We start from the raw sequence: 12,988 nt of genomic DNA, 5'->3' as shown, positions 1-12,988 counted from the left end.
CATTTAAAGTTACCCAATGTTTGATCACCCTTGTAAAGTTATAGTTTTTACTTTTTATGTCATGTTAATTAAAGAAGATTAGCATAATTGATTAATAATTTTTTAAAGACAAAATTACAAAAATGGTCCTTGTGGTTTGCCAAAAGTAACAAAGTCAGTCCCTGCTATTTTTTTTTTATGCAAATGGCCCCTGTGGTTTTCAAGATTTGCATAGATGGCCCTTTTTACTAACGATGTTACTATTCTGCCTTTAGGGACTGAATCTGTAAGGGCACTTTCGTCTTTTCAAGTATAAAGGGATTGAATTCGTGACGTTTACTAAATCATAGAGACCATTTTTGAAATTTCTTAGAAAAAAACAATTAAATTGCTAGTGGAAGGGCTCAAACTCATGACCTCCACCACTTAAATTACCAAAGCTTTAACCAATTGAGTTGAATGCTCTCTTGGTTTATTCTTTCCTAAAACTAATTTATATATTAACAAAGTCGTTAAAACATAAACAATAAAAAAATTATAAAAAACATTTTTTTACATAATTTTTTTTTAAATAAAACAAAACGTATTTTAGTCGTACTATAAAAAAATAGTTTTTTACAAACAAATTGTATGTATATTTTTATGTATTTATTTTACGTAAAATATATATTTTTTGTCTTTTGAAAATACGTTTTTCGTATAAAAAATACGTCTTTTGTAAAAAATGTTTTTTTATGTCTTTGAAATAGTAATAATTAACACTACTCATGACATAAAAAAATGTATAAATTCTTTTGGGTCGTTAGTTCTAAAACCGTTGTTAATTTGTTTTTAATACATATAACCGGAAAAACGGTTACAACTAGTGACCCAAAAGAATTTATACATTTTTTATGTCATGAGTAGTGTTAATTATTACTATTTCAAAGACATAAAAAAACATTTTTTACAAAAACGTATTTTTTAAAGACAAAAAATATATATTTTACGTAAAATAAATACATAAAAATACATACAATTTGTTTGTAAAAAACTATTTTTTTTATAGTACGACTAAAATACATTTTGTTTTATTTAAAAAAAAATTATGTAAAAAAAAGTTTTTTATAATTTATTTATTGTTTATGTTTTAACGATTTTGTTATTATATAAATTAGTTTTAGAAAAGTATAAACCAAGAGAGCATTCAGCTCAATTGGTTAAGGCTTTGGTAATTTAAGGGGTAGAGGTGATAAGTTTCAGCCCCCCTAGCAATTTAATTGTTTGTTTCAAAGAAATTTCAAAATTGGTGCCTGTGGTTTAGTAAATGTCACGAATTCAGTCCCTTTATACTTGAAAATACGAAAATGCCCTTACAGATTCAGTCCTTAACGGCAGAATAGTAACAATGATAGTAAAAAGGGCCATCTATGCAAGTTTTGTAAACCACAGGGGCCATTTGCATCAAAAAAAAATTAGCAGGGACTAACTTTATTACTTTTGGCAAACCACAGGGACCATTTTTGTAATTTTGTCTTTTTTAAATGAGCCTGAAAAGTTTTGAATTCTGATTTTTTGTCTCTCTAGATGAAATGGTGTTTTATATTTGTATGGGAATGGGTATAATATAAGATCCATGATTTGGATTTTGGATTTTATATTTGTTTGAAGTTTTTTCATCAAAACGAGATTTTAATATAAAAATTTTAAAGTATTTAAGCTGTTATCATGTTTTGTTTGCTTATTTAAGGATTTTAATTCCATAAACGTTGAAGATTGTGAATATATTTTACTTGCTAAATTCATATTCTTTTACTAAGTATTTATACTTATCCGTGGATCTTAACAAGTGATGTGGACAAATTACACAAATAGTCCCTATGGTTTAAGGTTATTTGTATGCAACGGCGAAGCTATGGTGTATCAAGGTGGGTCGTAGGACCCACCTAGTTTTTTTATTTTTAATTACTATTTATATATATAGAAAAATTATGACCTACCTTGAAAAAAATTAGGACCTACTTTTTGGTATTTAGACAAATAAGATACAAATAAATAAAAGAAATGGTGAAATGTTTTACTTAAATTTGCAAAGAATATGGTTAATTTTTATCAAAACCCATTCCAAATTGGAGACAAAGATAAAAAGTGGTAGTTATTTGATATTATAAATCGGATATCTCAAAAGGGTCGTAAGGAAACTACTCAAACTAGTAAAAATACATTATTGGCTGTAATAATAGGTAGTTGCAAGAAGACTTTCTAAAATGAAAAGAAACACAATTGTACTATATATATATATATATTGTAAAAGTCCGATTTTAGGGGTCAAGTAGGCCGCTTTGTACTGGTTTTTAAGGTGTTCGAACGGTCCGGATGAACGCAAACCGGTCGCTTTTTACTGGTTCGACCCGCCCTACCCTGCTATAAATATTTTTGTCTTTTCGCTTTACTTATATAAGGAACCACGTGTTTTTCTATTCTAGATTCGCCACTGTTTGTATGTTTTGTTCGGAATTTATTTTTTCACTCCAAAGGTCAATATAGTTTAGTTTTGTCATATTCTTCAGGTCACTTTCCTGAAAAAAGAAATATGAGGTCGCATCTGAAAACTACAAACAAAATTATGAGTTTTTGCAACATAAAAGACCCACTTACCTTGTTAGGATCAACATGATAGATGCACATTGTGTACTTGTCATTAACATTTGCAATCCTAAGAAGCTTTTTAGGCTGAATACATGAAGCGGATTTTTTTTTGTTAAACCCATTAAGACATTTTGTTTAGATTATTAAGTAAAAATCAAACAACTATATACATAGGTGTCCAGATAGAGCGATTAACTTATTTAGCCCATTAAAACAAACATTAAAGAAAGAGGTATTGATTATGGAAGATTAAAAAAAAACATGTAAATTTCAAAGTACACATTCGGAATCAATAAAAGAAAGAGATTCATAATAAAAACAATCACTTTGGTTTTATTCAGCTTTTTATCATTATTTAAAGAATGGGGTATTGATTATGGAAGATAAAATATGTCTTATTCACCTTTTCCTGTTTTTTTTCAACTCTAATTTTATAACACCCAAAACATTGAGTAATCATTTTTACTTTGTGGGTTATGAGGTTAAACATATGCCTATTCTTATCTATTTCTATTGGACTAGATATAATTGATTTAAGTCATAGGGAAGGAATCGAGACCTTGGTTTTACTTTTTTTTAATCAAATCTTGTAACTCAAAACCACATCTTTCACAAATAATAATAATAATAATAATAATAATAATAATAATAATAATAATAAATCACAAACCAAAACCTGAACTTGAAACACCTTTGCTTTACCCATAATAAAAAAACATATATGTTCTGAATAAAAGACATTTTCTTAGCGAAGCATAGAAAAATGTGAATAAAATGTGAACAGGGGAGGTAAATGCTTCCTGGCTTTTCCTTTGCAGCCCTCTTCAAATCGATCCACCTCATTTTACATAGGCTTAAAGAAAAAGACATTTTTACCCTTGTTACATACACTTATAAATACAATGGTAATATAGAATTTGATAGAGGAACCTTCACTAATGCTGTGCAACAGTTGCATTGTGTCCAGCTTACGATCTGATTTGAGATTCCATGTAACCGTAGCGTATGGCCCTACTCATCACAAACATTAAGAATGGAAAAGCAAACATGGTTAATTTAAACAATCCACATTTGTTGAACAAATTTAAAAACAAACTACTTTAAGCTATTACAAAGTAGAGGTTGAGTCAGATTAAACATTTGTGATCATGGAAAATTAATTATAGCAGATATGAAAAATACCTTGAATCAACACTAACATCTGAATATACGGATTTTTCAACTTCGTTATTAACATTAGCAGCCGAAGACCCAGGAGCATTAGCATTAGGGTTCCGTCCTAGCCACTGTTGTTGCGTGTTGTTTGGTTGTCCAGACTGCTGCCTCTGCGTGAACTGTTGTTGCTGCTGAAATTGATTTTGTTGAGTACGGTTTCGAGGTTAATGGTAGTAATTAGGGTTTGGACGGTAACTGCCAACACCACCACCACCGTCGTACACTCCGCCACTTCCACGACCGTTGCCAATACCGGGAGGACATCGCCGATTGTTGCTAATGCTATTATCCATTGGAAGATGACAGTGACGAAGTTGGTTTCTTTAGTAGAGTGATTTTGACTGTTGTAAGAAGACGAACCTTTGCCCAATATACGATCACTTTAAGTTTTTCAGATCATATGGATTTCTTCGCTAAACAGGGGTAGTGGGGGCTACGGCTTGATGAAGGCTTCAGGGCTTCAAGCGTGTTCGTGATTCCAGACTTCATCGTAGGAGAGAAAAAATGCCGAAAAACACTGGTTAACCCGATGCTGAACAGATTTCAGTTGATTATTAATGAAAGAACAGTTAATTACTGCAGAATATGGTGAAGTAAAGAAAGCACGACTCATTAGTAACCATCTGTAAGAAATCGATGCTAACAAAAAAAAATTAAATAAATAAATAATCACAGTATAGTTGTTTACGAACCTTGGTGAACAGAAAGTTTTGAGTAGAACTTGTAAGGAACCTTATAACAGGACCAGAGAACGTGGAAGCCCAAATCAAACACGAAAAACCCCTTCGTATATTCCTTTCAACATGGAACACACAAAAGGAAGAAAGGAGAAGTACAGAGGTGGTGAAGATCGCATCCATGGCGGTACTCAATCGCTTCTAAAGAGAGACCCTGACAGAGGGTGGAAGGATCGAGACGAAGAAGCAGTGGGAGATAGGAAGACGGTGGAAGGATCGGAAGTAAAAGGCGTAACTGTATGTGGTAACCTGAGGAACAATATCATGGTTAGGTAAGGGACTAAATTGCTTTAGTGACAAAAATCTGAAATTTTGCCAACCAAAATGAAAACTTATGTACCAATTTTACCAACCCTTAGGAACTTTAGTGTTCGATGCACAACTTTAATATATATATATATATATATATATATATATATATATATATATATATATATATATATATATATATATATATTTATTGAAAGAGCATTAATTAAATAAAAGTGACCTTTCTATTTGAAAAACCCAAACTACCCTAACCTTCTTCCCCTTCTTATGTTCAATGACCGAAAACCATCTCCGACCACACATTTGACCACCACCACCACTAAGCTACGACCACCATCACCACTACTAAAATGTTTGTTTTTTCGAAACGAAAATTCATGAAGTCTGCGTATCATCTCTGCAACCTTTTGCATCAAAAGAGGTGAATCAAACGACTGCAACCTATAATAAGAAGTCTGTTTGTTTTTTAACATCTGCAGACTACAATAAATTGAAATTTATATAAACTGATTTTACAAATTGAAAATAGTTTTTCAACATAGAAATTTTAATAATTATATTTTTAAAATATTGAAATAAAATTCATACAATCAAATTAGTTTTATAATAATAATTTGAAATCAAATTCGTACAACTAAATTTTAATAATTCTCATTTAATATTCTGCATCAAATGCACAACAATTTTATCTCATAACTGAGTAATATATTCACAGTCTTCCGCAGTACAATGTGTTAGAATCTCGTCATCATCATCATCATCATCATCAACATGCATATTATTATTTCGAAACGAGACATTTGGTTCATCGTATCATGCAAAATACCCATCACTCAGTCTCTCTTCTTATAAAATTATAAAATGTGAAACACGCAATAGTAATGTTTCTTTGTGTAATCAACAAGAATGGTGTCATCATCTTTAATATAGGGAATCGTGATTTCAAAACACAAAAAACATGCTCAATGACGTTCCAAAGTTTTGCAAGTGCATGGTTAATTTTTTCGTTATTGGTTAATGTATGTCTTTGACGGAAATCTACAAGCCTCTTATGATACGAGGCTATAAATCATCGAGTGTATGCATATGCGACATCACAAAGACAATATTTATATGTAAAAATGAAAAAATCAAGCAATTTTCAAAATAAGATAAACTATTTAAATAATCATAAACTTACTTGATGATGAAAAAATAAATGTTGCATGTGGATTTGCTACTACGTCTGATAATATTTTAAAATCATGTGATATCCCTTCCCAACCGACCACAAGAAACGTAAACATCATGTTGAAGTCACAAATTGTCAATACATTTTGGTAACAATCAACTTTTCCCTTACATCTATCTAAATTTTGTTTCTTAGCAGGGACAACATCATGTATCAAAGTGTCATAAAATGCACCAACTGCTCATTTGAAAACCCTTCGTAGCATCTTATTATGTCCCATAATGTTTGAATTCGGATTAAAAGTAGTCTAACGTCTTTTGCGAAAAGTATCATTTTGTCCAATACTTCATGAAAAAAATTTATGAATTGTTTGTTTTGAGTGTTGAAATTTCCACTTTGTAATCACGTAACGTTGATTATGACGGATCATCATAAAAAACACAGTCATCTTTTCCTCGACCGATACATGTTTGTTATCCTTTAACGAGTAATTTACTCTAAAATGACAATCATGGGATATGCGTAGTACTTCAATACATTGTAGATGATTACGTTCCAATAACTCTAACGTGTATTCATATCCCGTCATTTTTGAATCGTTGTCCCACACTTGTTTCACACCCTCTTCCAAAAATAGCAGACATACAGGTACATAAGAATCACGAGAAATATCTTTTTTATCGTGTGATCCATTACGAACTTATTAATCAATACAAGCATGTAAATTAGAACCTAACTTTAACTAAAATTCAAGTAGCAAATAACATAACGTTAAATAAAATTCAATTACCAAATAACATAACATTAATAAAATTAAAGTAACAAATAACATAACGTTAAATAAAATTCAAGTAGCAAATAATATAAATTTAACTAAAATTGAAGTAGCAAATAACATAAATTTAAATAAAATTCAAGTACCAAATAACATAACATTAACCAAATTAAAGTAGCAAAAAACATAACCAAGTAGTTCCAACCACTACTACAAAAAGACTTATAAAACCCGGTTTAAAGGTTAATAAAACCCGGTTTTCAACCGGGTCTTATGTTCGGCGAGTCCTATACATAAATCTCAATAGGACCCGGTTTTGAAACCGGGTCATATAAGTGAAATAAAGCTCGGTTCCTATATGTAAAACCGGTTTTTATTTTCCATAACAGGATAGATTTTGTGTGGCCATACAAACCGGTTTTCATGCACAAACCGGATTCTATTACAAAACACAAGATCGTTCTTCTTTTATTTTATAGCCCAGTTCTTAATATGCAACCGGGTCCTTTTAATATTTTTTTATTAAAAAAAAATCATTAAGTAATTCAATAAACCCAAAATGCATAAATAAATCCAATGCATTAACCAATTCTAAAACAAATCCAAGCTAACAATCCACAATGTCGTTGTGTTTTTAGGTTTATGCATTAATTAATAAGCAATCATCAGTATTTAAGACCGCATTTATGTTTCAACAAAATGGAATAACACCATCCAATGTATATAAGTCCTACTTCATTTAAATAAGCTTCTGATCTTGTTATGAGATTTCCAACTACATAATCTTCTGTCATTTCAAGAAATTCTGAAACACATCTCACCATGGAAATGTTTTTTGTTGATAATTTGAAGTAAATTCCATGCCAAAACTTTGTTGCAAGTTCAGATCCAACAGAGATTTCAATTACCAAAAGATCAGAATCTTTGGGGTTGGATACTAATTTTCTTATGTAACCATGCTTTGAAAGTTGAAACATATGGAAACTACATAGACTTAAAGAAATAAAGTATAAGCTTACATAAGAGGAATAATATCAAAAGGGTATACGTGAATTATACCTTGTATAATGAAAAAGAAACACCTCCTGTGTGGATTGTAACATCACTTGAGATCTCTTGGGAGAAAAGTCTGTTAACATTGAAATAAAGTCTCATTAGATCTCACTGTTGTTCTAAAAAAAGTCTCTTTAGATCTTCAATATTGGAAGTATAAGAAAAACAAATTGAGAAGATTGAAAGAAAACCAGTCATAGGGTTTCTTCATGAAACTAGTCAAAAGTTGCTCACTTTAGTCTCTTGGCGTGCTATGGGCAGTGAATTCTCTTTAGTAGAGCATCTATTAGGACACCGATTGATTAATTATATCATTTTACTAACATAGAAAATATGAACCTTTTATAGCATTTTAAGCATGAAATACAAAGACAATTTGTTGACTTGAAGCATCGAACAAGAACCTGATGACAAAATTTCAAATGGAAGCATCAAACGAAATTAGTTTTGAAGCATCAGGCAATAATCTAATGGTTTTCAAACAATAAACTATAAGCATCAAACACACTCTGATGGCAGACCTTCAAATGGAAAAATCGCATAGCTTGAAGCATCAAACAATAAACTATAAGCATCAACCTAGGAGCATCATACATAACTCAAACAACCATGGTTTGAGTCTAATTCCAAACAGATTTGAAGAATTGGAGTAATAACCTTGGTCGCCTGGATAATAGATGGAGTAGAGGAGTTTGGTCGCCTGGATTATAGATGGAGCAGAGGAGTTTGAAGAAGTCGTCGATGAGCTAAAACACATAAACTATAAGCATTAACCAATTCTCAAATAGTGAAACAACCATAGTTTAAATCTGATTCCAAACACGATTGAGGGATTGAAGCAGTTACCTAGATCGTCATATGTGATTGAGGAACTCACCGATGGTGGAGGATAGATGGACCACATAGAATGAACTGGTGAGAAAGAAAGCCGAAGGCAGAAGATATCGATGGATGGAGACGATCTGAAACTCTGATTGTCTTTCAAATTAGGTTAGGTTAAATTTTAGCAAACTTGTGATGGAGGCTTAAATTAACGCTTGGAGGGTGCGAAGATTAAGATGAAGGAGGCGACAGTGGGTGTGAAAATTTAAATCTAATTTCTTTTTTTGGGGGGAGCGGGAGTAAGCCAAATTTTGGTGTAAATGAAAATTTTCATATTAATAATTTCCTATTTTCCTATGAATTAATAAATTATTGAGATAATTAAAAATAATAATTATTTATATAAGCAATTATTAGTGATTGTCTACTATTTATCTATGGAAATTTAAAAAATACAAAAAAAATAATTATAAATAGATTTTTTTTAGAAAATCGAGTATACAAATCTTAAAAATATTTTTTCTAAACCGATTTTTATTATATTTATTATTAATATTTTTGTTATTATGTTTATTGTTGTTATATCTTATTGTATGTTTATATTATGATAAAGGTTATTATTATTATTATTATTATTATTATTATTATTATTATTATTACACATATACACATAAACATACGTATACGAATGCACCGAACTGATACACCAATTTGTAATACGTAATCTAACAACAAAAGATGCGAATTAAAGTGAAATCTTATCGAGGAAGAAGTTGTAGGAAACAGTAAGCACTATTGTTGGGTATTTGTAGGCACCATCAACTAATTTGTAGTCACAACTACCGACGTTAGGAATCTATAAGCACCACCAACGAATTTGTAGGCACTTTCGACATTGCACCGAGGAGGAGACTTGTAGGCGTTGTCGGCGACGCACTGATGAGGAGGTTTGTAAGCGGAGTCACAGAAAGGAAATAGCGAATGTCGATGGTATGCGTTGAAAATGGAAACCATAAAGAATGAGCCCTTTAGTCGATTAGGGTAAAAAAGTTATTGTTTAAAAAAAGTTTTCATTTTTTATTTATGTTGATTTATGTTGACCATCTTTAACTGACTAGCCCACCTAGGCCGGTGTTGATCGTCTTTTACCAGCTCCTATTAATTATTAATTACATTGCCTCCAATTATGCTTATGGCGGATGACATTAACACTTGCACTTTTAACTGGATTAAGCATAAATCTAATTTAAAAATGTTGGATTGGTATATATAGTGTAACTCCCCAATGACAATTTTCGTATGTAATTAGCTTTGGTTTCTTGGGTTCCTGGTGGGGTTTGGCTATTGGTCTGTTTTGTGTTATCCTGTTACAGCAAAGTGTATGTTTGGTGTGTGTTCTGATTTTCAAGGTAGACTTCCAGTAGGGTTTTTTATATGTCATGGTAGTCTTCCGATCTATGTTTGGTGTGTGTTTTGATTCTCAAGGTAGTCTTTGTGTGGCATTGGAGGGAGGAGAGTGGGCTTTGATTTTTTGGTGTGAGTGACTAGACTATAAGATCTTGTTACGCCTCGACGATATTTGCTATTGTAATGTTTTTTCGTTGTCGCTTGTCCTACGAACAAAACAAATTATGTAACACTCGGTTCTGAATCGCTTTATTAGTTGGGGTTGCGGCCCAATCATCAGTTATCATAAGGTTTAGGGCATTAGGGAAGAAAGGTGTGGACCCATTTGGATGTGGGTGATGTTGGTTATGTGATGAAAGGGTTCGGGTTGTTCTTTAGAGCCAAGGGTATCTTGGAGTTGGTTTTGGGTTTTCGGCTTTCTGTTTTGGGCCATGTGTGGACTGATCTGATTGAATTTCCCAATTTGGGCCTAAGGAGTTTGGAGATGGGCCTTGTGGGCCTAGTTTGGATTTGGGCCTTAGAGGGCCTAGTTGGTAGTTGATTCTTAGTGTGTCCAGTGGGCTTGGGTTAATAGTGGGCCTGGTTGGTTGGGCCCTATGTTGGATTAGCCATGAGTATTAATGAAGTTTGTTTTTTTAGGTTTTGGCTCAGTGTTTGGAGCCGCTTCGCAGCAGTTGTAGGATTGTCTACCATTTGGGACACGGCGTGTCGAGATAACTTTAGCCGCGAAGTTTAATGAACCAACATGGCGTGTCGAGGTGCCTCAATACGGCGTGTTGGCAACTGGGAAGGAAACCCTAATTTTTAGGGTGTTGCACCCTATTTGTAACGACCCAAATTTACAAAGAAAATTTTTCATGTTTAGTTAATAAACATACTTGCATAAACCATGAAATTCCATCATAATTGTTTTCAAATCCACATTTATTACAACTTGTTTAAATTATCAGAGTGTCCCAACACGTAGTAGTAAAAGATAGATAGAGTGCACGTTGCGCCATCACGCCTTGCCCTTGCCCTTAGGCTCAGATGTACCTGAAACAAATCCACAAACGGTAAGCTTGAAAGCTTAGTGAGTTCCCCAGAGCACACCCACACACAAACGCATAAAACATATCATACTAGCTAATCAGCTATACAAAACACATAAACCATGCATGTTAGTCACATAAGGAAGCACTGGAAACCCTCCAGGGTCTTACTCCGGGTGCCATGGGAACCCCCACATGGTCTTAGCCCAATGCCTCGGGAACCCCCCGAGGTCTTTGACCTAGGATGCCAAGGAAACCCTCCAAGGTCTTACATCTAAGTGCCTCGGGAACCCCCGGAGGTCTTTGACCTAGGATGCCAAGGAAACCCTCCAAGGTCTTACACCTAAGTGCCTCGGGAACCCCCGAAGGTATTTGACCTAGGATGCCAAGGAAACCCTCCAAAGTCTTACACCTAAGTGCCTCGGGAACCCCTCGAGGTCTTTCATACAAACACAATCACATAACATATCGAATCACGGAATGGCTAACATATATATCATAAAAAACATAATGAGCCGGCCTTGGTGCCTTAGACCCATTGGTATGGTGAGGAGACTCACCTCAGTCTGCTGAAAACCAACGCTGTTCTCCTAACAGTCTGTAATCTCCCGTGCTGAATGATAAAATTAATTAACGTTAGGATCTTAGATTAGTTAAAGGAAAAACCCAAACTCCAACCCTTTCCATGAGGCCCAATGATTTCCTCCCTTGCTAATGGGCCCAAAATCCAAGTCCAAAATTACTAATGGGCCTCTTGGCCCATCAAGGCCCAACCAAAAAGTCCATGGCCCAAATCCAATGAGATAGTCCATAATTCACAGAATGCAGCCAGTCCAATAATCAAAATGAGGCCCAAAAGTTCGCAAGCCCAAAACAGAAATGGCCTAATCTGCAACGCGTACGCTCAGCGTACCATTCTGGTATGCGCGGCGTACTGGGGTCTCAAGGACTACGCGCAGCGTACATTGAGTACGCCCAACGTACATCCAGGTTAAGCACTTTCTCCATTAAGTGCTTAATATCCGATTCCTTTACGTCCAAAAGCTAAATCTGAGTTGTTTAATACGCCCTAAGGCATAAAGTTGCTAACTTTATGTCTTTTCATGTCCCTCATACCCCCAAAACCATTATTAAGACCTTTCCAAAGTCTTTAACCCATGCACAAGGCCAATACTCCCATCAAGATCCCATTTTTATGCTTCTAAACGACCAAGGGACCTCAGATCTACCTTTTTCATCCTATGGGGGTGCTTAGCTCCACAAAAGAGGTCCAAAGTTCGACAAAGGGACAATTTACAAAACCCTAGCTAGATCTAAAGATTTAAATGGAAAGGTGCAAGCTTTTTACCTCCAAAAGCTTTTCAAGATGAAATGATGCAGGATCTTAGAGCACCCACTTGTTCAAAGCTTGCTTTACCACCTCTTCCTCTTGCAATGGAATCTAAAAGGCCACAAATGCACTCTTTAAAGCTCAAAAATGATCTCACAAGGTTCTATGGAGTGCAAGGACGTTCTAAGGTCATGGAGGCTCTATAGGGTTAAGTCAAAGGGACTTGAAGTCGTTTAAATAGGCCTCATGTCCGAGAATTAGGGTTTTGAACCCCTGGCGCGTACGCCCCGCGTAAGGCTAGGTACGCCCAGCGTACCTCAATTTCTCCGCGACCAACAAAACATAGTACGGTAAGCATAGGGTTTGGGTTTTCGACCCATTTCGGTGGTTCCTAGGGGTAAAGTTGGAAACTTTACCCTTCTAGATTCCATTTTGGTCGAGATATGAGTTTTGGAACTCTTGGATTCGTTGAAAACAACTTAATGTATTAAGTTGTCGGACTTTAGGCGAACACGGCGTGTTTGTTGGAAAACACGACGTGTTGGTTTGGTTTTTCCCGGTCTGAAGGTG

The 12,988-nt window shown here is 34.1% G+C and overlaps 1 long non-coding RNA gene across 1 annotated transcript; it reads right to left on the bottom strand.

Annotated features, from left to right (window-relative positions):
• Window positions 1-3,284: 3,284 nt before the first annotated feature.
• On the bottom strand, window positions 3,285-4,914 carry LOC145159690 (uncharacterized). Its single transcript, XR_013737852.1, has 3 exons — window positions 4,515-4,914; window positions 3,790-4,398; window positions 3,285-3,618 (listed from the first exon to the last, which is right to left on the bottom strand). It is a non-coding gene; the product is annotated as an uncharacterized LOC145159690 (long non-coding RNA).
• Window positions 4,915-12,988: the final 8,074 nt, after the last annotated feature.

Source organism: Lactuca virosa, chromosome 2 (genome assembly GCF_052849685.1).
Source record: "Lactuca virosa cultivar CGN04683 chromosome 2, Lactuca_virosa_CGN04683_v6, whole genome shotgun sequence".
Classification (NCBI taxonomy): Eukaryota; Viridiplantae; Streptophyta; class Magnoliopsida; order Asterales; family Asteraceae; genus Lactuca; species Lactuca virosa.
This window is presented reverse-complemented; position numbering and strand designations above follow the sequence as displayed.